The sequence below is a fragment of the Ovis aries genome, chromosome 6 (assembly GCF_016772045.2).
Source record: "Ovis aries strain OAR_USU_Benz2616 breed Rambouillet chromosome 6, ARS-UI_Ramb_v3.0, whole genome shotgun sequence".
NCBI classification, from domain to species: domain Eukaryota; kingdom Metazoa; phylum Chordata; class Mammalia; order Artiodactyla; family Bovidae; genus Ovis; species Ovis aries.
In genome coordinates this window covers 13,202,336-13,215,223 of record NC_056059.1, presented here as the reverse complement: position 1 = coordinate 13,215,223, position 12,888 = coordinate 13,202,336, and the positions used below count along the sequence as shown (strand labels likewise).

General features: G+C 37.3%; 1 protein-coding gene across 9 annotated transcripts in view; it reads left to right on the top strand.

Annotated features, from left to right (window-relative positions):
* Window positions 1-12,888, top strand: part of ANK2 (ankyrin 2) — a 699,107-nt gene that overhangs the window by 106,326 nt on the left and 579,893 nt on the right. For 4 of the 9 annotated variants that reach the window (XM_060416747.1, XM_060416763.1, XM_060416760.1 and 1 more), the window contains exon 1: window positions 12,727-12,888. The exons of 2 other annotated variants lie outside the window; for them this stretch is intronic. The gene's annotated coding sequence lies outside the window, so the exon portion shown is untranslated. 3 more of the 9 variants (XM_060416762.1, XM_060416767.1, XM_060416758.1) reach the window with 1 other exon arrangement.

Here is a 12,888-nt window from a genome sequence, read left to right as displayed (position 1 = left end):
AAATACACAAAAATAAATATTGAAAATAAAATAATATCTATTTGCAGAGGACATGGGGAGAACTATGTTCATTGATATAATGTGTTTAGTATGTTACCTGGCATGCAGCAAAGACTTTATAAATGTTCTTTGGTATAAGAATCAAAATTGAGAGGCTGGAGTCTTAGCCACTGGACCACGAGGAAAGTCCCAATAGATATTATTTTAATCTACATTTTATAACTGAGGAAACTGAGACAAAAGAGTTGCCTTTAGATAGTAAGTAGCAGAAGGGAGTTTTGAGTCTAGAATCATACACATTAAGTAAAATACTTTCCAATTATTCTCCGATGATTGATGTCTATAATGAGAAATATTCAGTAGAAGAATACAGGTCTATAGTAAATATACTTATAAGTGACTCCATACATGTCAGCCTCACAAACTAATTGAGAAAGATATCTAAATTAAGATATTAGTTTTACATTTTAATTATTGATAGTTAAAATCTGATTTAAAGAATGGTTGAGAAAATTATGTTCTCTATTTTGACATATACTCTTTGGCAGTACTTCAGGACAACAAATGTCACCAAAGAAGAATAATTTGAAATCAATATCACTAATTGTCTGTAAATGGGTATTTCTTAAGTAATCAAAATCATTATGATAATTAAAATAACCTTAATCTATTTATAATCCTTTTTAAAGGTTGTACAATGTGATTTATTAGATGTATACAGTGTGAAATGATAAATTAACACATCACCTCACCTAGTTACCAATTTTTATTGTTCTTTTGATAATAGGCATGCTAACATATGTGAGGTGATATCTCACTGTGGTTTTGATTTGCGTTTCCCTAGTGGTGAACATTTAAAAATGCACCTGTTGCCCATTTGTATGTCTTTGAAAACATATCTGTTCATGTTCTTTGTCCATTTTTTAATCATATTTTGTTTGTTATTAAGTTGTGTGTATTCCTTATATATTGTGGATATTAACCTCTTATAGGATATTTGATTTGCAAGTATTTTGTCTTATTCCATGGGCTGCTCTTTCATTTTGTTGTTTCATTTGCTGTACAGAAGCTTATTAGTTTGACTTTTTTTTTTAATTGCTTTTGTTGCCTGTGCTTTTCGTTTCCTATCCAAAAAGTCACTGCTAAGAAGTTGTTTTCCTATTTTATCCTAGGACTTTCAAAGTTTCAGGTCTTACGTTTAAGTCTTAAAATTTTGATTTAATTTTGGGGTATCGTGTAAGATAAGGGTCTAATTTCATTCTTTTACATGTAACTGTCCAGTTTTCCCAACACAGTTTTTTGGAAAAGATTATCTTTTACCTATTGTATATTCTTGGTGTCCTTGTCAAAGACTGGATAACTGTATGTGTGTGCATTTGTTTCTGTTCCATTGATCTATACATCTGTTTTCTGCCAATCACATACTGTTTTGAATACTACAGTTATGTAATATAGTTTGAAATCAGAAAGACTGATGACTTCAGCTTTGTTCTTCTTTCTCAGGATTATTTTGGTATTCAGGGTCTTTTGTTGTTCCATATGAACTGTGAAAATTTTTCTATTTCTGTGAAAAATGTCTTGGGAATTTTGATAGGTGTTGCATTAAATCTATAGATTGCTTTGGAAATATGAATATTTTAACAATATTAATTCTTCAAATTCATGAATATAGGGTATTTTTCCACTGATTTTTGTCTTTAATGTCTTTCATCAGTGTTTTATGGTTTTCAGTGTACAGGTCTTTCACCTTCTTGGTTATATTTATTCCTAAGTTGTTTTTTTTTTATGCTATTGGAAGTAGGATTGTTCTTTTTTTAAATTGTCATTTCTGATAGTTGGATGTTAGTATATAGAAACAGAACTGATTTTTGTATTGATTTTGTATCCTGCAACTTTACTGAATTTATTTATTAATTCTAAGTTGGTGTGTGTGTGTGTGTGTGTGTGTGTGTGTGTGTGTGTGTAGTCTTTAGTGTTTTCTATATATAAGGGCATGTTATCTGCAAACAATTTTACTTCTTTCTTTTCTATTTGGATGCCTTTGTTTCTTTCTGTTGCCTTATTACTCTGGCTAAAATTTCCGGTACTATGCTGAATAGAAGTGCCGAAGTGGGCATCTTTGTCTTTTTCCTGACCTTACAGATGCTTTCAGTTTTTCACTATTGAGCATGATGTTACATGTGGGCTTGTATTATACATGCGTATATAATACATATTATAGTGAGTATAATGTTAGATGTGGCTTGTATATGTTCTTTTGTTGAGGTACATTCTCTCTATACCTAATTTCTTGAGGGTTTTATCATGAAAGGATGTTGAAAATCTTGATGCTTTGTGTGCCCCAGACACTGACCTAGACTCTGAGGAGACCATTATAAAGTATCCAGAGGAAGGCCCAGGGTTCCAAGAGCTAATATTCTGGTTGTAGTTTAAGACCCCCAGGGAATTAGGGACTGTGACAAAGTGTAGCCCGAAGGCTCTGTGGACTTTTGTATCTCTTTTTTTTTTAAGATTGTGTGGGGCAAACAGAATGAGTCTGCAGGGGAACCTGGCGTTGGGGAGGGCTGTTACTTTCTCCTGGAGGATAAAGGTAAAGTTTCTTAGCACAGCTTCCAAGGCCCTCTCTAACTGCGGTCTCTTCCCATCCTTGCTTCTGCTATTCCATAGCGCTCACTCCAGCAGCGCAGAACTGTTTCTAGTCCTCGTACATACTATGCTGTTTTGCGTCTCTGTTTGTTGTTCTCTCTGTTGTCTCTCTGTCTCCTATTACAGTTGCTGTTAAAATGCCTGCTACTCATTAACTGTAGGTTGAGTTGAACTGAATGTGACTCAGCATTACTTGAGTAACTTAACATCTTGCTGAGAAGACAAACATGTATGCAAACACCTTCATGGAAGTACATGCAGGTACCATAATAAATTCATGGTTCTAGGACCTAAGGAATGATATTTTAGAGCAATGAAAAAGTGCAGATACAATTCACAGTCAGTAATTTTTTAGGAGAACTGGAGAATGGTAGAGATACTGGGTGATGAGTGATTTTTATTCATAATTTTAGAAAAGGGATCATCTTTGGATTGTGATGTACAATTGGGTTTGCCATTGGTTCGCAGCAAAATTTAGAATGAACTGAAAATAAGAAGTATGTGAGCATTCGGAATGGGAAGAGATATCATTAGGAATCAGTTTGAGTTTACAAAGAGCAGGTGAGATCAAACTTGCTCCTTTTTTCATAAATCTCCTAATTGATAAGGAAATGCTAAAGATCCACTATTTCAACTCAGCCCTGGGTAATCCCCCAGAATGAAGTATTTGGTTATTTTGTCATTGGATTTGGTTCTTTTCTATTTGGTAGACGTGTTTATTACATTAGCAGATGAGTAAGTTTTAATTCCTTGAAAGTAAAATTAGGATTATAGGTAAGTAAGTGTTAGTCGCTCAGTCGTGCCCGACTCTTTGTGACCCCATGGACTGCAGCTCACCAGGCTCCTCTGTCCATGAGATTTTCCAGGCAAGGATACTGGAGTAGGTTGCCATTTCCTTCTCCAGGGGATCTTCCCAACCCAGGGATTGAACCCAGGTCTCCTGCACTGCAGGCAGATCCTTTACCGACTGAGCTACGCGGGATGTATAGTTAGGCTGAAATGATGGACCACTGTTCATAAGATGAAATTTCAAAAGGATACATATAACGATACATATACAGATAGATTCAGCATTCATCTGCTTATGTTCAAGAAAACATATTAATATTTTAAGAACAATTTAGTGGAAAAGTTCTAGTGATTTTAGTTGACTGCAGGCTCATTCTGAGCCAATAGTGTGGAGGACTGCCAAGAAAAGTGGGTACAAATCAAGACTGCATTAATAACAGCTGAGTGTTCAGGATAGGATAAATAATAATCCCACTTCTTTGTGTTTCTCAGACCACATATATTTGGAGTCTTGAGTCCTTAGAAATCTGAGTTTCACATTTCCAGAGGAAACACAAAGTGGAGTATATTTGGAAGTGGGTAAGCAGGACAATGAAGAAAATGAAAAATCATGTCAGGAAATGGCCGAATAAACTGGGAACTTAATTGCTGTCTTCAATTATGCAGAAGAAGGAATACATAAATTATATGTCACTCCAGAGAGCAGAACTGAAACAGTGGGGTTGGGAAGTTTGAAGGAAATACATTATAACTCAATATGCTGAAGAATTAAGAACTGGAGCTCCTAAAATTTGAGTGAGATTAAGTATTAATTGTCAGTAATATAGAGATGATAATTCTTTCCAATTCAATTTTAATCAAACTGCAATAGAAAACAAACAAACTAAAATGAGATTTTGGGGGAGGTTGGGGGCAAATTCCAAAAATTACCTACAAAAACAAATGGACAGGGAAAGGAAAATACTGGGTGGTAACACTTATATGTGGAATCTAAAAAAATGAAAATTAGTGAATATAATAACAGCAAACAAAAACAACAGTATTGAAAAACAAATGGGCAATAATGGCTTTAAAAGTTGGTAAGATAAGTTGTTTTATTATTACATAAAGCTATAATGATTAAATTAATATGACACTGGTATAGACAAGTTATTGGAATAATTATCTCAGAAATAGGCCCTAATATATCAACGCTTTAATAAAAGACAAAAGAAGTATAACAGTTGCGGAGAAAGAGAAGGATTATTTAATCAATATTTTAGGACAACTGGTTTTATAATTGAGGAAGGACAAAATACTGCAAAAAACAATCCAGGTAATTTAAATTGTTACCTAGTTTAAAAAAAAGTCAAGCCATAAAATTTAGAAGTGAATATTTAGAAAACTCTTGGACTTGGAAAGAACTTTTCTGTGTTACTATGTTTTACTATAAAACCTATCAAATATGAAAATAAATGGGGTGAATAGCATGACAAATATCCATACACTTCTATATAGGTTTATTGATCATTAACATTAGCCGTATTTACTTAATTTTATTTTTAAAGCATTTGGTTATAAATCAGAGAATGTTGCTTTATCCCTAGATTCTATAGTATTCATCTCTAAAGACATTTTTCCTAAGCATTATTATCACATCTAAAACATTAATAAAAATTTCCTGATATCTTCTGATATTCAGTACACATTCACATTCTCTCAGTTGTCCCCAAAGGGCATGGTTTTTTGTTTGCTTGTTATTAGCTAATTTGCCCAAACCAGGATCTAATCAGTGACACACAGGGCTGTTACCATTTGGCTATTATAGATCACATTTCTCTGTTAGTCCAGGAAAGTTCCTCCCTTCTCTACTCCCTCTTTTTAAACATTTAGATATACTTGCTCAGATTTAGCCTTGTAGTACAGAATGAAGCAGGGCAAAGGCTAATAGAGTTTTGCCAAGAGAACACTCTGGTCATAGCAAACACCCTCTTCCAACAACACAGGAGAAAACTCTACACATGGACATCACCAGATGGTCAACACCGAAATCAGATTGATTATATTCTTTGCAGCTAAAGATGGAGAAGCTCTATACAGTCAGCAAAAACAAGACTGGGAGTTGCCCGTGGCTCAGATCATGAACTGGAGAAGGCACTGACAACCCATTCCAGTGGGTTACTCTTGCCTGGAAAATGCCATGGGAGAAGCCTGGTAGGCTGCAGTCCACCGGGTTGCTAAGAGTCACACATGACTGAGCGACTTCACTTTCATTTTTCACTTTCATGCATGGGAGAAGGAAATGGCAACCCACTCCAGTGTTCTTGTCTGGAGAATCCCAGGGACGGGGGAGCCTGGTGGGCTGCCATCTGTGGGGTTGCACAGAGTCGGACATGACTGAAGTGACTTAGCAGCAGCAGCAGATCATAAACTCTTTATTGCCAAATTCAGACTTAAATTGAAGAAAGTAGGGAAAACCAGTAGACCATTCAGGTATGACCCAAATCAAATCCCTAATGATCATACAGTGGAAGTGATAAATAAATTTAAGGGACTGGATATGATAGAGAGCCTGATGCACTATGGATGGAGGTTCGTGACATTGTACAGGAGACAGGGATCAAGACCATACCCAAGAAAAAGAAATGTAAAAAAGCAAAATGGCTGTCTGAGGAAGCCTTACAAATAGCTGTGAAAAGAAGAGAAGCGAAAAGCTAAGGAGAAAAGGAAAGATAGGCCCATTTGAATGCAGAATTCCAAAGACTTGCAAGGAGAGATAAGAAAGCTTCCTCAGTGGTCGGTGCAAAGAAATAGAGGGAAACAACAGAATGGGAGAGACTAGAGATCTCTTCAAGAAAATGAGAGATACCAAGGGAACACTTCATGCAAAGATGGGCTCAATAAAGGACAGAAATGGTATGGACCTAACAGAAGCAGAAGTTATTAAGAAGAGGTGGCAAGAATACACAGAAGAACAATACAAAAAAGATCTTCATGACCCAGATAATCCGATGGTGTGATTAGTCACCTAGAGCCAGACATCCTGGAGTCCGAAGTCAAGTGGGCCTTAGGAAGCATCACTATGAATGAACAAAGCTAGTGGAGGTGATGGAATTCCAGTCGGCTATTTCAAATCCTAAAAGATGATGCTGTGAAAGTGCTCTACTCAATATGTCAGCAAGTTTGGAAAACTCAGCAGTGGCCACAGGACTGGAAAAGGTCAGTTTTCATTCCAGTCCTAAATAAAGACAATGCCAAAGAATGCTCAAACCACTGCACAATTGCACTGATCTCACAGGCTAGCAAATAATGCTCAAAATTCTCCAAGCCAGGCTTCAGCAATACTTGAACCGTGAACTTCCAGATGTTCAAGCTGGTTTTAGAAAAGGCAGAGGAACCAGAGATCAAATTGCCACCATCTGCTGGATCATCAAAAAAGCAAGAGAGTTCCAGAAAAACAGGTACTTCTGCTTTAATGACTATGCCAAAGCCTTTGACTCTGTGGATCACAATAAACTGGAAAATTCTGAAAGAGATGGGAATACCAGACCACCTGACCTGCCTCTTGAGAAATCTGTATGCAGGTCAGGAAGCAACAGCTAGAACTGGACATGGAGCAACAGACTGATTCCAAATTAGGAAAGGAGTACATCAAGGCTGAATATTGTCACCCTGCTTATTTATCTTATATGCAGAGTACATCATGAGAAATGCTGCGCTGGAGGAGAAACGCTTGTGCTTCACAAGTGGAATCAAGATTGCTAGGAGAAATATCAATAACCTCAGATATGCAGATGACACCACCCTTATGGCAGAAAGTGAAGAGGAACTAAAGAGCCTCTTGATGAAAGTGGAAGAAGAGAGTGAAAAAGTTGGCTTAAACCTCAACATTCAGAAAACTAAGATCATGGCATCCGGTCCCATCACTTCATGGCAAATAGATGGGGAAACAGTGGCTGACTTTATTTTTGGGGGCTCCAAAATCAGTGCAGATGGTGACTGCAGCCATGAAATTAAAACACGCTTACTCCTTGGAAGAAAAGTTATGACCAACCTAGACATTGAAAAGCAGAGACATTACTTTGTCAACAAAGGTTCATCTAGTCAAGGCTATGGTTTTTCCAGTAGTCATGTATGGATATGAGAGTTGGACTATAAAGAAAGCTGAGTGCTGAAGAATTGATGCTTTTGAACTGTGGTGTTGGAGAAGACTCTTGAGAGTCCCGTGGACTGCAAGGAGATCCAACCAGTCCATCCTAAAGGAGATCAGTCCTGGGTGTTCATTGGAAGGCTGATGCTGAAGCTGAAACTGCAGTACTTTGGCCACCTGATGCGAAGAGCTGACTCATCGGAAAAGACCCTGATGCTGGGCAAGGTTGAAGGTGGCAGGAGAAGGGGCCGACAGAGGATGAGATGGTTGGATGGCATCACGACTCAATGGGCATGAGTTTGAGTAGATTCCGGGAGTTGGTGATGGACAGGGAGGCCTGGCGTGCTGCAGTCCATGGTGTCGCAGAGTCAGACATGACTGAGTGACTGAACTGAGTTGGACTGAACTGAACTGATATACTTGTTGAAGAGACTGGGTCAATTTTGTGGTAGAATGCATCTTCTGGTAAAATTCCACCCTCTGGACTTCAATGATTGTTTCCCTCTGGTTTTATTTCACTTTTCATTAACTCTCCATTGTATTTTCTATAAGCTGAAAATTGTGATCTCAAGTTATGACTAGTCAGGTAAAACATTCCTATCAGGAATTCTTCATGAGTGACGCTGTGAATATCGTATTATTTTAGGAGTTGCATAATACTCAGTAGTTTTTCTTTTTATAATGAAAGCTCCTTCACTGGATTGATGGTTAATGTCCAAGTTGCCACATGAGTCCATTGTAAAGTTACCATTGTTTCCCTTGAGGCAAGTAAATAATCTATGTGTTGATAATTTGGCAGCAGATTAGTATCCAGTCCCTTGTCAACCTCATACTCAGTGCTTTTAGCATCCATTGCTGATTCTTGCCTGAACCACAGTTTCCATTACAAGTTGCCAAATGATGACTTTCCCAATTCGATCAATGTTTTTGCGTTCAGTCATTTTGCATTCATTATTTGGAATTCCTCTGTCAAAAAAAGCTTTCCCTTGTCAGTTGGAGCTAATTGTTACTCTGAAGTACAGTTCCACATGGAAAAGAAAGAATTAATACTTAAATTTCTCTCTTTACCAAGTTTTTTACAATTAAATTTATTTTTAATTAAAGGATAATTGCTTTTACAATATTGTGTTGGTTTCTGCCAAACATCAACATGAATTAGCCAGAGGTGTACCTATATCCCCTCCCTCTTGAACATCTCTCCTACCTTCTTCCCCATCCCATACCTCTTTAACCAATTTTCGAGTAAGGAATTAGTAGTCAATGTGTTAATTTTTTTCCTGTGTTGAGTGTGTTTAGAATTTTTACATATTCCAGTACATCAATCAACTATAGTATTCTTGATGATGCTGTGATTGTGTTTTGGTTAATGCACATTTCCCAAATAATCATGATGGTGTGATCACTCACCTAGAGCCAGACATCCTGGAGTCTGAAGTCAAGTGGGCCTTAGGAAGCATCGCTACGAACAAAGCTAAGAGGTGATGAAATTCCAGTCAAGCTATTTCAAATCCTAAAAGATGATGCTGTGAAAGTGCTGCACTCAATATGCCAGCAAACTTGGGAAACTCAGCAGTGCATTGAAAAGAGGTTGTGAAAAGACACCATAGAAATATAGAGTTAACTAAGCAGTCCTAATTGTTTCATTCCTTAGCTGTTCACTTCCAGGCAACAAAGATGTGAGTGAACAAGCTCTCCGTAGGTTTCAGCCTCCAGCTTTTGAGATGTTCAGTTGATACTGAGCAGAGTAGACATTAGCTGATCCCCGCATTGAGCCTTGCCCAGATTGAAGATTTGAGCAAAGAAGAAATGCTTTAAGTCAAGTTTGGTGTGGCTCTTACATAGCCACAGTAATTAGGACAGATGTTTTAATGAAGTTGGTCTTTGAGAGTCTCCCCAAACTGATTCCTGTGTCCTTTGACACAATGCTAGTGCTCTTCAATAGTTTCCCTGTTTTCTGGCATAAGAGAATGTCCTAAGTTTACCTTGTACATTCTCTGCCTCAGATCTGAAATCAGCCTCTTCTCCTAAAACCCCCTAAAAACTTTTTACTGGGTAATAGTATTTAGGTTTCAAAATCTGGGCATTAGGAATGCTTTTCATGAAACAAGTTGCAATAAAAGAATTACAGACTTGACAACAATAAAACATTTCAGCGTATTTCCCAAAAGCAGAATTGAAAGACAAACTATGAAGCTTAGCAGAATGGACAAGAGTACTAAAATTCCAATAAAAATAAAAAATGACATGAATAAGCAATTCTCAAAAGATGGAATGCTGATGAGCAGTAAATCATGTTTAACTTTCTAATTATAAGAGAACATATACTGTTATTGTCCTTTATCAGTTCAATAGATTTTCTTTGAAAGAAATAAGCTTCAATGGTGATTAAAATGCAGTAAAACTATAATCTTGTACACACTGGTGGAAATGTCACTTGATTTTTGGCTTTCTGCTAAGTAACTGGGCAATATGAATTAAGTTGCAGTATTAAAAATTGCAACAACTTGTATTAGTTAGGATAGAGCCTCAGATGCTGTGACAAAGAGGTGCCAAATAAAGTGTCTTAAAAAAATTTTTATTTTTCTCCCATGTAATAGTCCATAGTAAGTGGTCTAGGATGGAAGAAAAGCTCTGCTTTCTCTGGTCATTTGGGGGCCCTGTTTTCTTCCCTTCTCTTGCTCTGCCATTTCCGAAGTGTTAAAGCTGTGTGGTTGATGCTAGGTCACAGGTAAGTATGTATTGCAGTTCTTATGAAGGGAAAAGAAAGAAGTCTAGAATAAGCCTTTTTATTTTAAACAGGAGATGTAGAATTCTGTTTACAAGGCCTCATGTAGCAAGGGAGGTTGAGAGCTGTAGTCTGCTCAGTTAGCTACGTATCTAGCTTAGACATTATTACTTTGGAAGAAGGCCATATCCTTCAATTCAATAATTCCACTTTCTGATAGTCTATCCTAATGAAATAAATCAGTTACAGAAAATGTGTTAATTACTTAAAGAAGAATAATTCAGCCAAGGAGAGTAATGTTCAGTGTTACTTACTAAAAAAGAAAGGCTCTTGAGAAACATCTATGCACTATTATTGAAGGGTTTTAGAGGCCATGGAAAGGAATTAAATGAGATGGGAAACTGCTGGAAAGTTTCAAGTAGCAGAATGATGCAGTCTGATTAAGAAGAACATTCTGCTTCCTCTATGGAGGACGGAGGAGGCAGTTGCCATAGTCTAGGAGACACATGGTAATGTAGTCTGGACTAGGGTTTTAGCAGTAGCAGTGATAGTCTTTTAAATATTAAACTTTTATTAGCTGTATAGATTTGGAAGGAGTATTTTGTCTATGAGGCCAGATTTCCTACTTTACTTAGCCCATATAGTAAGAGATAATGGCAAAATATCGCTAAGTGAGGTATTGTTACGGACACTTACCTGGAAAGTGTTATTTTAAAATGTTCAAGTTAATTATGTTTATAAAGTTAAAGGTGAGCAAAATGCCAAGAAACTAAACTAAACGATACTTCTCAAATAGAATAATACATCAATTTCATTTTCTTGTATCTTAATTAATATGCTCTTTCCTACAGAATAATCAAAAGCATTTTAGCTTTGATCTTTACATTTAAAGTGGATTGTGTTGTTTTTCTTGCGTATTTATTAAAGCTATAATATCAGTGTTTAGATAATGTCTATATATCCTCATTGTTATGGAAATAATCTAGTCTAATAATCTATTAATCTATATATTATTCATCTAATAATTTATCTGTCATATATATGTAAGATTTAAGCCATCTATTTGTTTTGCATCAAGCTTGTGATATTTTTTTCCTGAGATTACCAGGTTGCTTGTTTGGAATTCAATATGAGATTCCGAGAGGCAGCTAATTTCCATTTATTCTCTATTGGGAATAATCCACATAAAAAATAAAACTGTTTTGAGCCAATTCATTCTCACTACTTATTGAACAACTATTATGTTTAAGTTACTGTAAGTAATACCGAATTGTATGACATACAGTGGGTTTATAAGCTGGTTAGGGAGATCCAGTTTCCACATAAATATCTGAAGTGAAGTTGATTAACCAAATTCATGCCTAGTAATACAGTTAAAGCAGACAGAGTGAATCCTCCTCTTGATTAGGGAAGAATGTATTTTCTGGTCATTGCTGCCTAGCTTGGCTATTATTTTGCTTCATAAAAGCATAATAATTTTGGTTATTCTTAAAGGTTATATTTGTTACCATTTAGCATAATAAAATTAGGGTAAAACATGGTTTTGTTATCAGCATTCAGATTTAGTATTAGTTGCAGAACATATCATAAGGAGCCTTGATAAAGCTATTACTTCCACAATTATTACAGAGATAGAACTAGAAGCCCTGTGCCAAATTAAAGAAAATACTGAAACGATGCCTACTGTTCAAATATTCACCTTCTCCCTGCAATTTAATATTCCACCTTTGTTGCTAGGTATCTGGTAGGCGATCAGTAAATTGTCACTGAATGAGTGAACAGAAGCATTAACAGATGATCGTGACTTTCTACCTACTTACTTATCTGTCTCTCTAGGTCTACAAATCTATCTCTGTTGGACTGTATTATGAGTTCCGTCACAGTGGAATTATTGTAACTGGCCCTGAGTCTAGTGGTTACCTCCCTGAGATGATCTTCTGTGAACTAAAATCAGTGGTGACTAGCTTATAAGATCTACAGAGACCCCACCAATATTTTGTGATACCTATGTGTGTGTGTGTATAACATGCGTGATAGTCTACAGAAAGGTTGTGGGGTGGTGGTGATTTGCAGGGGAAACTCCCCCTTGTATTGGCATCGTGACAGTGGCTCATTTCTCACCTTCCCAGAACCAGGCGTGGAAGTCCAGTTACTTCCCATATAGCTGATGAATTCTGGCTGCAAACGAGTCCAAGTCCTTTTCTTATTTTTCCTTCTGTTAGAAACAGAAGAAATCAAGCCAGAAAAATATTTTGTGAGAAAACAGCAGTTCCTTATTCTGTACCACCTGCCTAAAGGCGAGCTGAAGGCACCCCAGTGATGCACCCACGAGTGTGGACGAGGCTGGCGGATGGGCCGTCACGCCTGGCTGGTCTGATGTCACAGCGGATCATGTGGTGCTCTGTGGGCAGCTGGGACTGGCCCGCCGAAAGCACATGGATTACAGTCTGAAGCTGTGATGGGAAAGTCGGCTCCTGGGCTGCTGTCTCCCAGACATCAGCCTGCGGGGAAGCTGGGGGCTCTCTGATTTGCTCTGCTCCGGGGCCCCCTCCTGCTGCATGACTCACGGGCACTTTGCTGAGAAAAGCTCCTGCTCCCA